The 20,479-nt window shown below is 36.3% G+C and overlaps 1 pseudogene; it reads left to right on the top strand.

The window, feature by feature from the left end:
• Nucleotides 1–19,924, top strand: part of LOC114687988 — a 33,015-nt pseudogene extending 13,091 nt beyond the window's left edge.
• Nucleotides 19,925–20,479: the final 555 nt, after the last annotated feature.

Raw genomic sequence — 20,479 nt, 5'->3', positions numbered from 1 at the left:
GCCATGGCCATACAGTTTGTAAGCAATATAAGTCTCTGTGTTTACTTGGTTGGGTCTGAGCGGCTGTGGGACTGGCCGGTGACAAAGACTTGTCCTGACTGTGGGCAAGGTAGGAAAACTCTAGCTACAGCATACAGTTCTGACTTTTGTACAGAATTGTAAGGGCTTTGAACCACTTTACTTAAATCTCCTGATCTATTTCCTACCTTTCCTGATTTATTTTCATCAGTATAGAATGTGGGGACTCCAGAGATTGGCTTTTGCCATACAATGTGAGAAAGGACTCATTCAGTTCTGTTTATGAATTCTATTTTTCTGTTTTTGGAATAACAGTTGTTAATCTCTCTCAAAAAATTACTGCAGACTCTTTTCCAGTATTGATCACCTTTTCATAAAGAGATTTCCACATTAATTAAAGGTACTACAATTTATGCTGAGTCCATTCTTGTCAATTGACAAAGTCTTAATTTTCCCTTACAATCATATCAGAGATCTTTTTCATACATGCCTTTACCTTCTTACTTGGTTTATGTGGTAGATATATCCATTCCAATATAATATCTTTACTTTGAATCAAAATCCCTTGGGGGAGTGTCCTGAGGGGATTATGACCAGAATGCAATTAAGTTCAGGGTTAACATAATCCACACGTGCCTCTCATATTTTCTTTTCTACTAGAGCCAATTCCTTCTCAGCTTAAACTGATAATTACTTGGACTATTTAAGTCCTGGTACCTTTTTAGGTCATTGGTCAAATTTACTAGTCCAGTTTTAGATACTCCAATGATAGTTGGTAAAATGGAAATACTTCCTAACAATCTTTGAAAATCACTAACAATCTACTATCGATGTTTCCCGAGTTGTATCTTTTGGGATCTAATTTTTTGGTAGATCTATCTTATATCCTAAGTAATTAATATAATCTCCTCTTTGTATTTTTTCTGGAGCAATTTTTAATCCTCCATGAAGCAAAACTTTATTTGTTCAAATATGCTTTCTAAAATATCTAACTTTGGATCAGTTAATAAGATATCCATATAATGGTAAATTATAGATTGTAGAAAATGTGCAGAAATTATTTCCAATGGTTTTTGCACAAAATATTGTCACAGGATGAGACTATTTAACATTCCCCATGGGAAGACCTTCCAGTGATAGATCTTGACTGGCTGGGAATTATTATAAGTAGGTACTGTGAAGGCAAATTTTCCTCTTTCCTTTTCTTGTAGTAGTATGGTTTTAAAAACTGTCTTGGCCGGGCGGTGGTGGCACACGCCTTTAATCCCAGCACTCGAGAGGCAGAGGCAGGCGGATCTTTGTGAGTTCGAGGCCAGCCTGGGCTACCAAGTGAGTTCCAGGAAAGGCGCAAAGCTACACAGAGAAAACCTGTCTCGAAAAACCAAAAAAAAAAAAAAACTGTCTTTTATGTCAATAACTATAAAAGGCCATTCTTTAGATAGCAGAGAGGGTAGGCACATCCCATTCTGTAGGGTGCCAATAGGCTGAATTAGTTTATTAATGGCCCTCTCACAATATAATTTGTAATTTACTTACCCTCTTCCTGGGCCTAGCAGGTCCTCTGTGGCCATAATGTCCAGGTAGCCAAGAAGATTCGTTGACTACAACATAAATACCCAAATATCCAAAATTTACCCCTTTATTAATTGGAGGATTGGGAGTAAAAGTCCAGTAAGTATGATTAGTCCGTGTTATCTGTACAGTTACCACAGACAGCAGAGCAATGAACAAAGCATTAGCATTCAAAAGTTCATTAGCCAGCTAAACTATTGCTTCCACTTTTTCCAACAATTTCTTAAGCTGTCACCAAGTAGAAGGATCAGCTGTCTGCTTCAAGGCTTTCTGTATCTCTTTCTTCCCAGAGTTCTGTTATCCATATCAACAGCCAAGGCATCCAAGAGACTTTGCTCATGTTGAAGTTTTATTAATTTTAATGGTATCCACAACTTTTAGTCTCCTGAAGAAGCAGAAGCATGACCTCAACCCAATCATAACACCTTTCTTGGTTCCGTTGTACTATCAACAGACCATTATACACAGGCTGACCCAATTCTGCAGTTTTTCCACAGTCCAATGCCTTTCAGCAGTTGTTGTCCTTGTTTCATTATCATTCAAAAATTTAAAGTGAGCAAAGCATTATGTAATCTATCTGGGAGTATTCACATTTCCCTGTTGTTTTATAAGCAGCCCTTTTAGAATGCTATTCGATCTTTCAACAATTGCTTGTCCTGTAGTAATAATGTGTTTTACATTATAATATACAAAAATATTTCATCTTACTGGAAACATAATCAGGAGTGTTGTCAGTTTTAATTTGTTTTGATATTACCAATGCAAATAATAGGTAATTAATAATAAATAGATAATTACAGCAAAAGTCTCTTCAGAATTTAGAGATGATACCCATTAACATCAAGAGTATGTGTCAAAATTGTGATGTATATATTTTAATTTTCCGAATTCTGCCAAGTGAAATTCATCTATTTGCCAAATTTCCTTTCTTTGGTGGCCGTTAGATTTAATTCCTGTAGGTAAGTAACATGGAGATTACACAAAGAACAAGTAGGACAATATTTTTATAATTTCTTCAGCTTGTCATCAGCTAATGAAAAAGTTTTTGTTAAACCTTTACTAATAACATGATGTTTTTAATGAAATTCTGAATCTCCTAAAATATTTCTTATTAATAGTTATCAATTTCTTGATTTCCTTTTGCTAATAGCCCAGGAAATCACATAGGAGACCAAATACAAATAATATAAAATGGGAAATTCCTTTCCCAGATTGCTTGTTGTTGTTGCATGAACAATAAAGTTAATTATGAATTAGTTCAGCAGTTTCTATGTATAATACAATGTTTTCTACATATTGAGAATCAGTAATCTTATTAATAAAACTCTAATAAAACAATGGAAATGGCATATAATTTTGATTTTTGGACAGAAGCACGGGGAATTTGGACTACTTACATTTCCTGCTATAAAGCCCTCCATTCCTAATTTATTTGCATCAGTATAAAATGTAAGCATCCCAGAAATAGGTGTTTTTTTCACTACATGGAGAAGACTTTATTTAGTTCTCTTTATAAATTGAAGTTGTTTAGTTTTGGGATATTTGTTTTTTATCTCCTCCAAATAATTGCTACAAGCTCTTTATCAGTAATCATTAATTATCCACAAGTGCATAATTTCAACATTAGTATAAGGCACTATAATCTCAGTCAGATCCATTCCTGACAATTGATAAAGACTTAGTCTTTCCTTTATAATTAATGCAGAAAACTTTCAGTGTAGGTTTTTAATTTTTTTACCTGTTTATGGACTAAAAAAATTTCAATTCTAAAACATTTTCCTCCTTTTGTATAATGAGTCCAATAGGAGAATGGGTAGAAGGCAAAATTACTAAAATACATTCAATATTGAAATCTAATCAATCTACACAGGCATCTTGTAATTTCTGTTCTACTAAGTTGGGTCAACTCCTTTTCTGCTTCAGCTGTTGAGTGCCTCAGACTGTTTCAATCCAAATCAACTTCAAAATTTGAAGCAAACTGATTAATTCTTGAATAGTCCATCTAATGGTAGTCTTCAACCAATTAATATCTCCCAAAAATATTTGAAAATTATTAAGAGTTGTGTAATTGATCTCTTCTAATCTGTATGTTTCGTGGTTGAATTCTATGATTATTTAATTTAAATCCTAAATAATTAAGAGAATCTATTCTTTGAATTTCCCAGAAGCAATTTGCAATATCCATTGACATAAAATCTGTTACATCTCAAAAATCATTCTTTTAAGGATGTTGATATTAGAGGCATCTATTAAGATATCATACATATAATGGTAGATAATGATTGAGAAAATTATGAACCAGTGGTTGATTTCCAAATTATTGACGTAAAGTTGGACTATTTCCTGGGGAAAGAGTTTCCATTAATATTGTTTTACAGCCTGGTTATTATAAGTAGGAACTGTAAAAGCGAATTTTTCTCTATATTGTTTCTACAAGGAAATGATAGTAAAGAAATAATCTTTTAAATCTATTATAGGCCAAGCTTTAGGCAATAAAGAAGGTAAAGAAATTCAAGGTCTTAAAGGACCCATAGATTGAATAATTTTGTTTACACCTCTCAAATCAGTAAACATTCACCATTTTCCAGGACTCTTTCTATTACAAATACAGGGGAATTCCAAGGACTTACAGTATCCTCAATACATATAGCATCCTACTGTTCCTGTACTAGTTGCTCAAGCACCCACATTTTTTCTTTATTAAGGACCACTTCTCCACCCATACAGGCTTATTAGTTAACCATTTTAAAGTCAGAGCAGTTGGGCTAATGGAGTGCCTCCTACTCCAAATTTGAGTAGCTGATTCTTGCCTTGTCTTGTTTCTTGGCAAACTGTATAGTCTGTGATTTTCCTTGGTAATTATTTCCAATTAGTTTTCCAGAAATGCATCCGATTTTTAACATAATTTACAAGCTGTTTCTGAAGTTGTAGGATATGAATCCAAGTGCCATGTTGTTGAAGCAAATCTCTCCTCCATAAATTCATGGCTATATCAGGCACCTAAGGCTTTAATATCCCTTTTTGTTCTTCACATTCTATACATGTATTCCCTTCTACATTTTGTTTTATATGAGATAACATTCTAATTCCTAAAATTTCAGTAGACACCCCTTGGAGACATCAATTTTTATTCCATGACTCTTGAGAAAGTATAAATACACCAGCTTCAGTGTCTACTAACCCTTCAATCTCAATCCCATTCATTGTTTATTTGGAATTTGGTCTTTCATCAATAATGACTTTGCCAAAGCACCTTTCTTCCTGTGCTTACAAACCTTGCTGTCCTACATACTGGAGCTGCTTTATTTTAAGATAAGGGAGGAATAATAATTGAGGAATTCCATCATCAGCTTCTATCTGTGTGGTCTTTTTTTTTTATAGAAGCACAATTTTAATTTCTCCTATGTAATCTTCATCTATAAAAATGGGTTTACAGCCGGGCGGTGGTGGCGCACGCCTTTAATCCCAGCTCTCGGGAGGCAGAGGCAGGTGGATCTCTGTGAGTTCGAGGCCAGCCTGGGCTACCAAGTGAGTTCCAGTACAGGCGCAAAGCTACACAGAGAAACCCTGTCTCAAAAAACCAAAAAAAAAAAAAAAAGGGTTTACAATAAATCTTTGAGATGTTAAACTACTTCTTGCCACCATTATTCCTACTTTCCCTGGTGAAAGAGAACCATACACTCCAGTGGCTACTTTATAACAAGGAAATTGTGGGGATAATGTTACATGTTTACCCATAGCTAAATCTGAAGTAGTGCTTTCCTGAAGTATCATTCATTAACTCTCCAATACTGAATTTGAATTCTCCTGATTGCTTTATTGATGAGCTTCTTCACTGCTGACAAGAAATTATTGGCTCATGTTGTTTATTCTTGGGTCCTGAGCTAAGCCCTTCATCAGTTTTCCAGGCAGATTATATTTCACTTTTCTGACAGATCTATATTCATTATAAGATTGACTTACACTCACTTTTCTCACAGATCTATATTCATTAGTCCAATATGTCCTTTTTCTGTACCTCATACAAACTCCTGAGGGTTGAGTCCCTTTTCTTTGATTATACTCAGGGGACACATTTCCTTTTGAAATTTTTCAAAAGCCAAATACTCAACTGAAACTTTCATAACATCAGGATCAGAAACTGCTTTTTTACAATGCTGAAGTAAATTTTTGTAAAAATTCAATGTCAGCTTCCCCTGAACTTGGTGTAATTTTTGCAAGTGAGGTAGTTCTCCTCCCTGCCTCCTTAACCTCATCCCAGACCCTTAATGCTGCTAAATGACACTGCATGATAGTGGAGTCATCAAATTATACCTGTCTTTCTAAATCAGCATATTTAAATTCACCTAGAAAATGATCCTTCAGTATATTCACTATTCTAGCATGATTATGCTATTCCTTGCCTGCTGATTCCTCTCTCTACCAGGTGAGCTATTGTATCTGAGGACCAGCATCTAATACAACTGCCATTAAGTCCTTCTGATGTTGTGGAATAATTCTATGCCAAGCAGCCCAATTATTTAAAACATGTCTTACAGAAGTTGAATGCACTCTATATGCCACCACTGTTTCTTTCAATCATCTTAAGTCTGTCATATCTGTAGGCCTGTAATCTAAACTTAGCACTGAAGACATTATTTGCAGGCATTTCCTGCATACTAAATAGAAACACGCCTGTAAAGGTGTCCTTATGACCTTAGGCAACCATTTCTATATTCCCTCATAAGGTGGCATCAGAGGTTTTTGACTATACACTTTCACTTTTTACTGAGGAAATTTCTTTTTTTGATTTCTTTTCCTTGACTCTTTTCCTACCAGGAATATTTTTTCTCCTCCTGTTCTTTGTCTTGTTAATATTTTCATGTATGTCTTTAATTCATGCAAGTGTGCAGTTAGCATTTCAAACTTTCTCATTTATAAGTCTGTATCATCTAAAGAAGGATATTCATTTCTATTGTCTTGACATTCTTCATTTCCTTTTCCCTCTGAAACAACGTTCTTATCTTCATGTGAAAAAAAATTCCCCTCTGCTGATGGACAATTTCTAGCCACAATAGTTTTCTTTCAATTTCTCTGTTCCACATCTGAGTGAACTTTCTGTAATTCCTCACTCTGCAGTGGCTCCAAAGCATTAGAGATTAATTACCTAAAGACAAAATATTTACTGGTATAGGCTCCACTCTCTGATGAGCTCGACTTAAATTTCTCAACACTTGATCCCATACTATCAGTTTTAATTGAACATGAGGTGTTACCTCAAACCAATAAGCCTGCCATTGAACTTATACCAAAAGTTCTGTAGGGTGTGTTTTTCTTCCATTTTCATTCTATTTCCTTTCAAAAAACATATTAGCAACTTCAAATTTTTCTGCTCCTGAGATAGTGAATGCCCCATATCCCTGCCCAAACCTGGAGTCTTACCTATGCTTTGGCATGCAGTCCTGGAGTATACACACACCTCTCTTCTTTGAGCCCATGATGTTGAGTGCCAAATGTCAGTGTTTTGTATTGCATAGGACATTCAAAGAAAGAAAGCCACTTAAGAATATAAGTTTCAGCTCACTGACAAAAGGACAAAAAGTTTTTGTTAACTGAATTTCAAAGATCTGTGCAAAGGCTTATTTATTATTTTACAGACTTGTATTTTAATAAAACAATTCCCTTAAACAAAAACACCTATGATATGTTCTACATGTTCTCTGAAGTAAATAATTATAACCCTTTCAACTTCAGTCTTTATTGTGTACTGTTTGCAGTACCCAATATTCAAGAAACTCCAGATATACCATGATAGTATTTTGAGCAAAGTCATGCAAAGGATAAAAACTTCAGAAAAACAACTCTATAAATCACAGAAAACAAACAGTTATCTACAATTTCTAATTTCTTTAAAGTCTATGTGTCTCCAGAAAACAATGACTATATTCTAATGTTACCCTAGATACGGTAGAAAGAACTATTTCATTCTAATGTTTATCCTAGATTCAATGACTCAACTAGATTTAGATTCCACTCCCAGTACTCTCTCCCTGCATCCCCTGCACCTGATTCCCTCCTGTTCCCAACCTCTCCCACTCTCAGTCCACTGAGGAAATTTATTCTATTTACCCTTCTCTGGGAGATTATGTGTCCCCCCTTGATCCCTCCTTGTTACAGCTTCTCTGGGTCTGTGTATTATAGTATGATTATCCATTCCTTTATAGCTAATATCCACTGATAAGTGAGTATATGCCATGTTTGTCTTTCTGGATCTGGGTAACCTCACTCAGGATAATTTTTTCTATTTCCATAATTAGCCTGAAAATATGTTTAACAGCTGAGAAGCTCTTTTGCAAATATATTATCTTATTTATCCATTCCTCAGTTGAGGGTCACCTAGGTTGTTTACAGTTTCTGGTTAAAATGAATAAAGTTGCTGTTAACATAGTAGATCAAGTGTCCTTGTGGCAGGATGGTATGTCCTTTGGGTCTATAACCAGGACTGGTATAGCTGGGGTCTGAGATAAATCTATCCCCAATTCATTTTCTGAGAAACTGCCATACTGAGTTTCAAAGTGGCTATGCAAGTTTGCCCTCCCACCAACAATGGAGAAGTGTTCCCCTTGTTCCAGCAACAAGTAGGCTTCATCCCATAAATGCAGAGATGGTTCAACATATGAAAATCAATGAATGTAATTCACTATATAAACAAACTGAAACAAACAAAAAAATCCAACATGATCATCTCATTAGATGTCAAAAATCTTTGAAAAAAATCTAACACCTCATGCATAGTAAAAGTCTTGGAGAGATCAGGGATTCAAGGGATGTACTTAAACATAATAAAGGCAATTTACAGCAAACCTACAGTCAACATCAAATTAAATGGAGGGACGGTCAAAGAAATTCCACTAAATTCAGCAACAAAACAAGGCTGTCCATTATCTCCATATCTACTCAATATAGTACTTAAAGGTTTAGCTAGAGCAATAATACACTAAGGGGAATCAAGAGGATACAATTGGAAAAGAAAAAGTCCAAGTATTGCTATTTGTAGAAGATATGATAATATATGTGACCAAAAAAATCTATCTGGGAACTTCTACATCTGATAAATAAAACCTACAATGTTTTATTTCAGTGAATCTTTGTATTTTTTTATTTAACTTCTTTTAGATATAAGGTGATTATTTCCTGCTACCTACTCCTTTTGAACATGAAATATTCTTTTTGTTCTAGATATTTCAGGTGTGCCATTAAATTACTAACATGTGATCATTCTAATCTTTTTGAGGAGCCTTTAATAAATTATGTGAACTTCTCTTAGACTCCCTTCATTGTTTCACAAAGTTTTGGGTGTGTTATGTTTTCATTGTCTCTCAATTTTGCACAGTTATTAATTTATTTCTAAATTTTTTCTAATCCAATTCTCATTAAGTAGACAGTTGTTCAGTTTCCATGAGTTTTGAAGATTCATCTTGTTTCTGTTGTCGATATTCATGGTGGTCAGATATGATTCAGGGCATTATTTCAATTGTCTTGTATGTTAAGACTTTATGTCTGTGTAGTCAATTTTGTAGAAACCTGTGTGTGCTATAGAGAAGAAGGTGCATTCTTTTCTGTTCAAGTAAAATATTCCATAAATATCTACAAGGCACAATTGACTTATAATGTCATTTGGCATCAGTATTTCTCTATTTTGCTTTTCTTTGAGTCATCTGCCAGTTTGCAAGAATAGATAGGGTACTGAAGTCATCTACTATCATTGTGGTAGTGTAAATATGATACTAGTTATTGTACTGTTTCTTTTATGAACTTGGTTGACTTGTGGTTGGTGTGGTAATGTTTAGAATACTAATGACTTTATTGTAGCTTTTTCCATTGATGACTATATAGTCCCCTTATCTATTGTTTTTGGTTAGTTTTGGTTTGACCTCTATTTTGTCACATTTTAAAATGGTTATACCAACTTTTGATTCTTTGATACATTTTCTTGTAATGACTTTTTTCATCCTTTTACCCTAAGGTGGACTTCTGTCCTTGATAAGTGTGTTTCTTGGATAGAGAATAAAGATACAACCTGTTTCCTAATCTAATATGATAGTCTGTGTCTTTCTTTTGGGGAATTAAGATAAGTGATATTGAGAATTATCAATGAGAAGTGTTTGTTGATTCCCCTTATTGTGTTTTGTGGTGTGGGAATTCCCCCTACTTCAACCCAACTTTGAATTGATGTTATTAGATTATTTATGACTTGTGATTTATTCTATGTGGTTAACCTCTTAATACTGAAATTTTTCTTCTAGTGCCTTCTCTAGAGCTATATTTGTAGATAGATAAGCCTGGTTTAATTACTCAACGTTATCTTTCTCCATTTTTTGTGATTGAAAGTTTTGTTGAGTATAGTAATCTTGGTTGGCATGTCTGGTTGTAGGATATCTGTCTAGTCCTTTCTGGTTTTCAGTGTTTCCATTGTAATATCAGGTGGTATTCTAATGAATATACTTTTATATGATACTTGTTTTTCCCTTTCAGATTTTAATATTCTTTCTTTGGTCTGTAGACTCGGTGTTTTTATCATTATGTTTCCTCAAGAATTCCTTTTCTGATCCAGTCTGTTTGGTGTCTATATGTTCCTTGTACTTATAATAGGCACATCCTTCTTTAGGCTAGGGATATTTCTCCCATGATTTTATTAAAAATATTTTCTATGTTTTTGAACTAAGCTTTTCCTTTTTCTATGTTCATATATTTGGTTTCAAAACTTATCATTTCTGTTGTACCTCCATTTGGATTTTCTTTAGTTACTCTACTTTTATTTCTTTTACTGTTTTCATTATTTCATTCCACTGGTTGCTTATATTTTCACAGACATAAGAAGGGATTCATTTATGTAATTTTTGTGGTCTTTGAGCATGCTCATAATAGCTAATTTGAAGTCTGTGTCTTGTGCTTTAACACTACTGCATTTCTATTGGGCTACTCTACTAGTTTCTGGGTTCTGTTGCAGGGATAATTTCTTTGCTGTTAATGTCTGTGTTTTTGTGCTGGCATCTTGGCCTCTGGGTTTTGAAATGATTGTGATGGTATTTGTTGATATCTGGTATTGGCTTCCTTAAAAATGTGTTTCTGTGCTTGAGTTTCCTTGGACTCTCTGGATCTTAGCAACTCTTGGTGGCTGTGTATTGACTGAGAAGGAGTGCTTCTGACTCCCTTCTTGGTTTGCTCACTATTGATCTGGGCTAGGACATATTTCTAGATATTTTTTGGAGGCCCAAAGAATGGAGATTGGCTAGAATTTGGGAGCTGAAAATGTTCACAGAAATAAGGAAAGATGGGTCCACCATCAGGTTGGGTGGTATACCAAGTTAATAGACTCAGAAAGAGAGGACAAGCTCATTTAAGCAGTTTGCTACATGCCTATAGATGAGAAAGGGGATTGGAAATGGGGGTATGAAAAATAGTGAAGATTGTGTACCTGGTTCCCAGGCCAGGGGGGACAGCAACTTTCCAGGTAGAGAGTCTTACATAAATTCTCAAGATAAATAAATTTAATAAAATTTAATTCTTCCTTTTCACAGTGTGAACATTTTTTCTCATTATTTGTCTCATAATTTTATGCAAGGTATTTTATGAAAAGAAAGAACAGATCATGATTAAAATCTATTAATATGTGGCATTCATTTTTTCTTGTACTTCCAAATCATCACAACCATGTCTGTACTAATGTTCCTAGTATTTTTAGGGCTCCAATTATTTGCATTATGTAATAATATGACTTTCTACTCTCTGGGTTAATCTTGTTACAACTCTCTAAAATTTAACTATTTGATGAGAAGAGATTAGAGTCGTCCCTTAAAGATGAACTTCATTCATTTCATGGGAAACCTATTTTACTGCTGAAAATGTCCTCAGAGATAAGTCTATTTCATAAATTTAAACACCAGACTCCAGCAAATATAGCAAACCAGTTAATCAACTTGTGTGTGAAAACTGACCAACTGCTCTACTGGAATATCTGTCAAGTCATAGATGTGATTATTCTTTTCAGCACCACAAACTTCTCCATATTGATTCAGAAAAGTCTCATTTCTTATCATCACTGCCAGGAATAGACCATTCATTTTAGTTCAAAGTTTGCCTTACCTGATAACAGATCAGTGCATGGAGTAGGAGGAGAAAAAAGTATGTGGTAATGCTCCATCCAACAGAGGGCTTCTTGTACATTTTCTTACATGACTACTTCCAACTCATTAATTTTACTTGACCCTCGTCATATATATAAATTAAATAAGTACATAAATAAAACCATTAATGATAAAAGTCACAAAGAAATTTGTTTAGCCGGGTTATAGTGGTCCATGACTTTAATCCTAGATCTTGGGAGGCAGAGCCAGGTGGATCTCTGTGAGTTCAAGGCCAGCCTGGTCTACAGAGTGAGATTCAGGACAGGCACCAAAACTACAGAGAGAAGCCTTGTCTCAAAAAAAAAAAGAAATTTGGTTAAAATTTTTGGCAATGCAAAAAATTTACCATTAAACAAATAGAAAAGAAAGATTGCATCCTAATGAGACAGATGTGTGCTTATGCTTTTCACCTAAAGAATATAATCTCTGATAGGTGATAATACTGTATGTAGACTATTATATACAGTTTATAGGTATTTGATATATTGGGTTTTTTTGTTTTGTTTTTTTTTTTTTTGTTTTTCGAGACAGGGTTTCTCTGTGTAGCTTTGTGCCTCTCCTGGGACTCACTTGGTAGTCCAGGCTGGCCTCGAACTCACAGAGATCTGCCTGGCTCTGCCTCCCGAGTGCTGGGATTAAAGGCTGATATATTGGTTTTATAATTGTTAATACTGAAAACACCATTTCATATAAATATCTAATAAAAATGGCAGAAGTATCTTTAGGGACGCTTGTGGTTTGAATGAAAATGTCATTCTAATGCTGAAAGTACTTGAACACTTGGTTCTCAGTTGGTGGTGCTATTTGAAGATATAGTGGAACCTTAAATTAGAGTGTTGCTGGAGGAAGCATATCACTAGAGTGAGTTTAGAATGTCCATGTTCACACCCCACTTTTTGAGTGCTATCTATGATCCTTCCGTGCTTTTTAAAGCTGTGACTTATCAACTTTTTATTGCTACCACCATGCCTTCTAGACATCCTCAATATTATGGACTCATTTTTTTTTCTTTTTTATTTTTCTTTTATTTAATTTATTTTATTTTACAATGCTATTCAGTTCTGCATAACAGCCACAGATTCCCTTGTTCTCCCCTTCCTGCCCCCCTCCCCTTCCCCCCAGCGCACCCCCCATTCCCACCACCTCCAGATCAAGGCCACCCCTCGAGGATTGAGATCAACCTGATAGACTCAGTCCAGGCTGGTCCAGTCTCCCCCTCCCAGATTGAGCCAAGCGTCCCTGTATAAGTCCCAGGTTTCAAACAGCTATCTCATGCAGCGAGCCCAGGACCTGGTACCACTGCCTAGATGCCTCCCAAACAGATCAAGCCAATCAACTGTCTCACCTATTCAGAGGGCCTGATCCAGATGGGGGCCCCTCAGCCTTTGGTTCATAGTTCATGTGTTGCCATTCGTTTGGCTATTTGTCCCTGTGCTTTATCCGACCTTGGTTTCAATAATTATCGCTCATATAAACCTTCCTCTTTCTCGATAATTAGACTCCCAGCGCTCCACCTGGGGCCTAGCCGTGGATGTCTGCATCCAGATTCCTCAGTACTTGGATGGGGTTTCTGGCACAACTAATAGGGTGTTTGGCCATCCCATCACCAGAGTAGGTCAGTCCCGGCTGTCTCTCAGCCATTGCCAGCAGTCTTTTGTGGGGGTATCTTTGTGGATTTCTGTGGGCCTCTTTAGCACTTTGTTTCTTCCTTTTCTCATGCGGTCTTTATTTACCATGGTCTCCTATTCCTTATTCTCCCTCTCTGTTCTTGATACAGCTGGGATCTCCCGCTCTCTTTCCCTCAACCCTCGCCGTTCATTGCTCCCACTCATGTCCAGGCTGTTCATGTAGATTTCATCCATTTCTCCGTCATTGGGTGATCCCCGTGTCTTTCTTGGGGTCCTGTTTTCTAGGTAGCCTCATTGGTGATGTGAGTAGCAGTCCAGTCATCCTTGTTCCACATCTAGTATCCTCCTATGAGTGAGTACATACCATATTTGTCTTTCTGAGTCTGGGTTACCTCACTCAGGATGAATTTTTTTTCTAGATCCATCCATTTGCCTGCAAACCTCATGATGTCATTGTTTTTCTCTGCTGAGTAGTATTCCATTGTGTATATGTGCTACAATTTATTTATCTATTCTTCAGTTGAAGGGCATCTAGGTTGTTTCCAGGTTTTGGCTATTACAAACAATGCTGATATAAACATAGCTGAGCAAGTGCTAGATTAAGGGAATACAAATTGGAAAGGAAGAAGTCAAGCTTTCCATATTTGCAGATGACATGATAGTATACTTGAGTGACCCCAAAGATTCCACCCAGGAACTGATAAAGCTTATAAACACCTTCAGCAACATAGCAGGATACAAGATCAACTCAAAAAAATCAGTAGCCCTCCTATATACAATGGACAAAGAAGCTGAGAAAGAAATCAGAGATACATCACCCTTTACAATAGCCACAAATTACATAAAATACCTTGGGGTAACACTAACCAAGCTAGTGAAGGACCTATATGACAAGAACTTTAAGTCCCTGAAAAAAGAAATTGAAGAAGATGTCAGAAAATGGAAAGATCTCCCATGCTCATGGATAGGCAGGACCAACATAGTAAAAATGGCAATTTTACCAAAAGCAATCTACAGATTCAATGCAATCCCCATCAAAATACCAACACAATTCTTCACAGACCTGGAAAGAATAATACTCAACTTCATATGGAAAAACAAAAAACCCAGGATAGCCAAAAGAATCCTGTACAATAAAACAACCTCTGGAGGCATCATAATCCCTGACCTCAAGCTCTACTACAGAGCTACAGTAATAAAAACAGCTTGGTATTGGCATAAAAACCAACATGTGGACCAATGGAATCGAATTGAAGACCCTGACATTAACCCACACACCTATGAACATATAATTTTTGACAAAGAAGCCAAAAGTGTACCATGGAAAAAAGAAAGCATCTTCAACAAATGGTGCTGGCATAACTGGATATCAACATGTAGAAGGCTGCATATAGATCCATATCTGTCACCGTGCACAAAACTTAAGTCCAAGTGGATCAAAGACCTCAACATAAATCCAGCTACTCTGAACCTGCTAGAAGAGAAAGTAGGAAGTAGTCTTGAATGCATTGGCATAGGAGATCACTTCCTAAATATAACACCAGTAGCGCAGACACTGAGACAAACAATCAATCAATGGGACCTCTTGAAACTGAGAAGCTTTTGTAGAGCAAAGGATACAGTCAACAAGGCAAAGCAACAGCCTACAGAATGGGAAAAGATCTTCACCAGCCCCACATCTGACAGAGGACTGATATCCAGAATATATAAGGAAATCAAGAAATTAGACATCAAAACGACCAACAGTCCAATTAAGAAATGGGCTATAGAACTAAACAGAGAATTCTCAACAGAGGAAACTCAAATGGCTGAAAGACATTTAAGGAATTGTTCAACATCCCTAGTCATCAGGGAAATGCAAATCAAAACAACTCTGAGATACCACCTTACACCTGTCAGAATGGCTAAGGTCAAAAACACTGAGGACACTTTATGCTAGAGAGGATGTGGAACTCGGGGAACTGTCCTCCACTGCTGGTGGGAATGCAAGCTTGTACAACCACTTTGGAAATCAATATGGCACTTTCTTAGAAAATTGGGAATCAATCTCCCCCAAGATCCAGCTATACCACTCTTAGGCATATACCCAACATTATGGACTCTTATCCATCAGGAACTGTAAGCCCAAATACATACTTCCTTTTATAAATTTCCTTGGTCATGGTGCTTTCTCACAATAGTAGTAAGTAACTCAAGTAGTGCTAGTTCAGATATTATTAGAAACTGTTATTAATATCAAGACAACTTGATCTAACAGTTAATTTATTTTAATTTAGATATAAATATATCGTTTCCTCTCCATCTATTTCCCCCAATTTTCCATATCTGCACCTGATCCCCCAAATTCACAGCTTCATCTTCTTTAACAACTGTTGTCACATATACACCCCAAAAACTTTATGAATACAACCTGCTGTGCTCACTCACTGTTGCTGCATATATAGGTTTCTGTAGCTGACTACTGCAACTAGGGTGTTCATCCATCAGGAAGACTAATTCCACATCTCTCACCAATTGCTAATAGTTTGTAGGTCTTCATGGACGTAGGGGGCTCAGTAATATCACCTGCTGTGTTAGGATATCAAGTGTGGTTGGAGTTGTCCCAAACTTTATAAAACTCCAGTCAGAAATAAAATCAGCAATATGAAGCAAAGTGCTAGAAAGGCCCACAGAAATCCACAAAGATACTCCCACAATAGACTGCTGGCAATGTTCAAGAGACTGACCTACTCTGGTAATAGGATGGCCAAACACCCTAATTGTCAAGCTAGAAACCCCATCCAATGATTGAGGGATCTGGATGCAGAGATCCATGGGTAGGCCCCAGTGAGGCTCCTGGAGTCCAGTTGGTGAGAAAGAGGAGGGTTTATATGAGCAAGAATTGTTGAGACCAAGGTTGGATAAAGCACAGGGACAAACAGCCAAATAAATGGAAACACATGAACTATCAACCAATGACTGAGGGGCCCCCAACTGGATCAGGCCCTCTGAATAGGTGAGACAGTTGATTGGCTTGATCTGTTTGGGAGGCATCCAGGCAGTGAGACCTGGTCCTGTGCTCATTGCATGAGTTGGCTGTTTGAAACCTGGGGCTTATGCAGGGAAGCTTGGCTCAGCCTGGGAGGAGGGGACTGGAACTGCCTGGACTGAGACTACCAGGTTGATCTCAGTCCTTGGGGGAGGCTTTGCCTGGAGGAGGTGGGAATGGTAGGTGTGCTGTGGGGAAAGGGAGGGTGGCGGGAGGGGGGAGAACAAGGGAATCTGTGGCTGATATGTAGAACTAAATTATATTGTAAAATTAAATTAAATTTAAAAAATCAAACATTCTAGCACAATGCACTTCAATGACATACACATTTGGCACATATATGCCCAGGAATTATGGTAGGAAAGCACTATAAACATTTGCTTGCCATACTTAAAGTATGTTTCTTTATTAGAAGAAACTATGTACAGTGAGATTTACAGCATCTAAATTTCTGAAATCTGAGCTGAGGTATTATGGGTAATATTTGGTGATACTCTGCAGTGTGACAACCATGCACTGTGTAATACGCATGTTATAATTTCTGATACATGGCTGTAGTGAAGTGTGCTCTGATAAATACTTCATGTTTGTTGCAAGTTTAATTTTGAATTAATATTTTGAATTGCAGAATCAAAAAGCTATTTTTGTTGCCAATTTCTCATGAAATCCACTCTCATGTAAATGGTCCAAAATAACCTATGTTTGAGAACCTGAGCATTGGGAACACTACACTGACGTAAATGGATACTGTAGACCACAGTTCATTAACATCACTATAAATCTCTAATAAATGTTTGCAGAGTTAAGTTACTGCACAGTAAGATTGGTGATTATAAATGAAAAAATTGTATCATTCATATTGCCTCATGAGACATTTTGCTCTAAAATATGAACCTTAAAAGAGTGCATATGTCTAGGTTCTTGTGTTCAGGAAACAATCGAAGACAACAGCTCACTACTTTACATTCAATTCAATTACATTCAATGACCAAATATGAAGATCTGTATTATATATCTAAACCATCAATATTTCTATCTCAGTGAAAGGAAGATAATACATGATCTCTAGTGACAGAAAGAATTACTTTATCAGCAACTTAATGTGATTGTCTCCATGACATGGGACTTTGGCAAGCTCATATGTTTGAAGTGTCATTTTCTAATATATTTATTTATTTTTCTTAGGAAAAATACAAAATCCTACTGATGTGATTACCAGATCTGTAATAGCTGGCCTGTCAATTGTGACTCTGTTATACTTACTGACTAATATATCATACTTGGCAGTTCTGACACCACAGGAAATCATCTCTTCAGGTATGATGAAGTAAAATTAAATAGGATAGAAGTCTCTCTATGCTCAGAAATAAAGATTGTAAGTTTTATATACCATAGATGTGTTTAGTATACATACAGTGCTATAAAAATAATATTTATGTTTTAGGCTTTTAAATCTAAGGAAAACGTAATAACCTAAATCCTCTATTATATGATAAACAACATGTTAAAAACTAAATTATAGATCCAGTAGGCCATGTACCAAAAAAATCTAAAATAAAGGACAAAGACAGAAAAGTAGTAAAGAATAAAAAAGAATGTCAAGATACCTGAACAATCAGGGCAAGAACACAAAGAATAAACAACACTATGCTTAGATGCTTCATCCTTCAAAATACACACTTACCTTTACAATGAAAGAGGCTGCTTAAAATAGGCAACATCGCCCGGCGTGGTGGCGCACGCCTTTAATCCCAGCACTCGGGAGGCAGAGCCAGGTGGATCTTTGTGAGTTCGAGGCCAGCCTGGGCTACCAAGTGAGCTCCAGGAAAGGCGCAAAGCTACACAGAGAAACCCTGTCTCGAAAAAACCAAAAAAAAAAAAAAAAATAGGCAACATCTCTTTACTTTCTTTGATGTGAAACCCACTGCCAAGATTTTCATTAAGGCTGTCATTTGTATCAATCAGAAGTGGATGAAAAAGTGAGTCACAATCAGTTCTCAGCCATATTTTGCACATTATAATACTCTGATTTTTTCTAGAATATTGCTAATTATTTGTAAACATGAGCACTAATTTTCATGATTGGCTCTTCTATATATAGCCATCAGAATGCCACTAGGAATAAGTGTGGCCCTATCATCACTCATTCATTACTTTCTGGGATTTATATATGTAGACTGTCAAATTGTTAAAAACACATGAAAACTTTTCTTCAGAGACAAGTGCTTATTCTGGTTGGAACCAGAGCTTCAACTTTCCCTTTCTGCAAATGAGATTACTGAAAATTTTCAATTCCAGACCTGGGCAGCATTGATTTTAAATACTATGATAAAAAAGAGAGGGGCACAAATAGTCTTTCCTTAGGATATTTTCAGTCTTATAAAATGACATAGTAGTATAATCAAGGTTTGCCAATGTCAAAAAGGATATTGGACAGGAGCACTTCTAAGTACATCTGCAACACAGGACCATTAAAGGGAAGATGTGAGGGAGGTGTCACATCACACAAACTTCACAACTTATGCAACACCATACTGGCTGAATTTGGGGCCATTTTTACTGGGAAAATGTATAATATAGTGCCAGGTCTCCACAGCTAGTATGGCTTTTTTCTGTCTTTTTAGCTGACAAAAAGGTTGGGTCATAAATTCATGAGATAGACAGTTTATCAATAAAGAAAGCAAGAACTGTTATTCCTGGCACTGAGCAGCCTTGCAGCTCTCAAACATCCACTTCTAATGTGCTTTAATGGACAAATCAATAACAAGGCACAACAGATTAGAAGAGTAAGAGAATCCCTCTCTTAGAAAAAAATGGCCAAGTCCTATTACAATATGCCTGGATACAGAAACATTTGCAGAGTGCTGTCCTATTTGCTTTCAAGCAAAAATGACTTTGGCATTTTGAATTTTCATAGATTCTATTGCTGTCACATGGATGGACAGTGTCTTTCCTTCTGTACAATGGGTTATATCTTTGGGGATCTCAACTTCACTGGTGACCAGCAGTTCTTCTGGAATGCTTTCAGCATCAAGAATATTTTACTGTGCAAGTCAAAATGGACAATTACCTGTCATCTACTCAATGCTCAATGATCATCACTCTCCAGTTGTAGCAGTCACCCTGATTATCATTTTAACTTCTATTGCAATAATAGCTTCAGATTTAATCTACCTAGTGTAATATGTGGCACTAGGATCATCGTGTTTAAATTTGCTGAAAATGATAGGGTTGCTTAAACTAAGGTACCAGAAGCCTGATCTACCAAGACCTTATAAGGTAAGTCAATATGTAAATATTAATATTGAATATACAGCCTGTTTGTGGTTAAACCTTCCTTGGTAGCTGTGAGATTCTTCTAACCAGTTTAAAACCCATTGTATGAAGCAGTGGCTCTATGTCTTCCAATCAAGCTTTGGTGATATTTGCTATTTGAGGCTTCATTTTTATTGTGTAAAAGCAGAAAACTGGCCGGGCAGTAGTGGCACATGCCTTTAATCCCAGTACTCGGGAGGCAGAGTCAGGCGGATCTTGGTGAGTTCAAGGCTAGCCTGGTCTCCAAAGTGAGTTCCAGCAAAGGCGTAAAGCTACACAGCAAAACCCTGTCTCGAAAAACCAAGAAAAAAAAAGGCAAATATCATCATTATCTTCCAGGAAGCAAACAATAATACTCAGGAGAAAACTGTCATTCCCATGCTCAAATGAACAAGCTCACACAATAATTTCACAAAGTAGAAGTAGCTTCAACTTTTTGTTTAATTCCTTATTTGATATTTTATTTAATTCACGATTTTTAGCAAAGACTTATCATGGACAATTTTCATTCATATTATCTCTTTAATATGTAAGTCACACATTTATATAACATAAATCCAGGGATGTCACATCATCTTTGTTTTCCTTCCCAATATTCCTATGAATTTCATCAAGATTAAAACTGTATCATGGTTGTAGAGATTATACAATACTATAAAAACTTTTGTATTTTATGACTGTGACCATAATAAATATATGAGTATTATTAATACAGTTCGCATTCACAAGTTTTCTCCTATGTATTCTGATTC

This window comes from Peromyscus leucopus, chromosome 2 (assembly GCF_004664715.2).
Source record: "Peromyscus leucopus breed LL Stock chromosome 2, UCI_PerLeu_2.1, whole genome shotgun sequence".
Classification (NCBI taxonomy): Eukaryota; Metazoa; Chordata; class Mammalia; order Rodentia; family Cricetidae; genus Peromyscus; species Peromyscus leucopus.
This window is presented reverse-complemented; position numbering and strand designations above follow the sequence as displayed.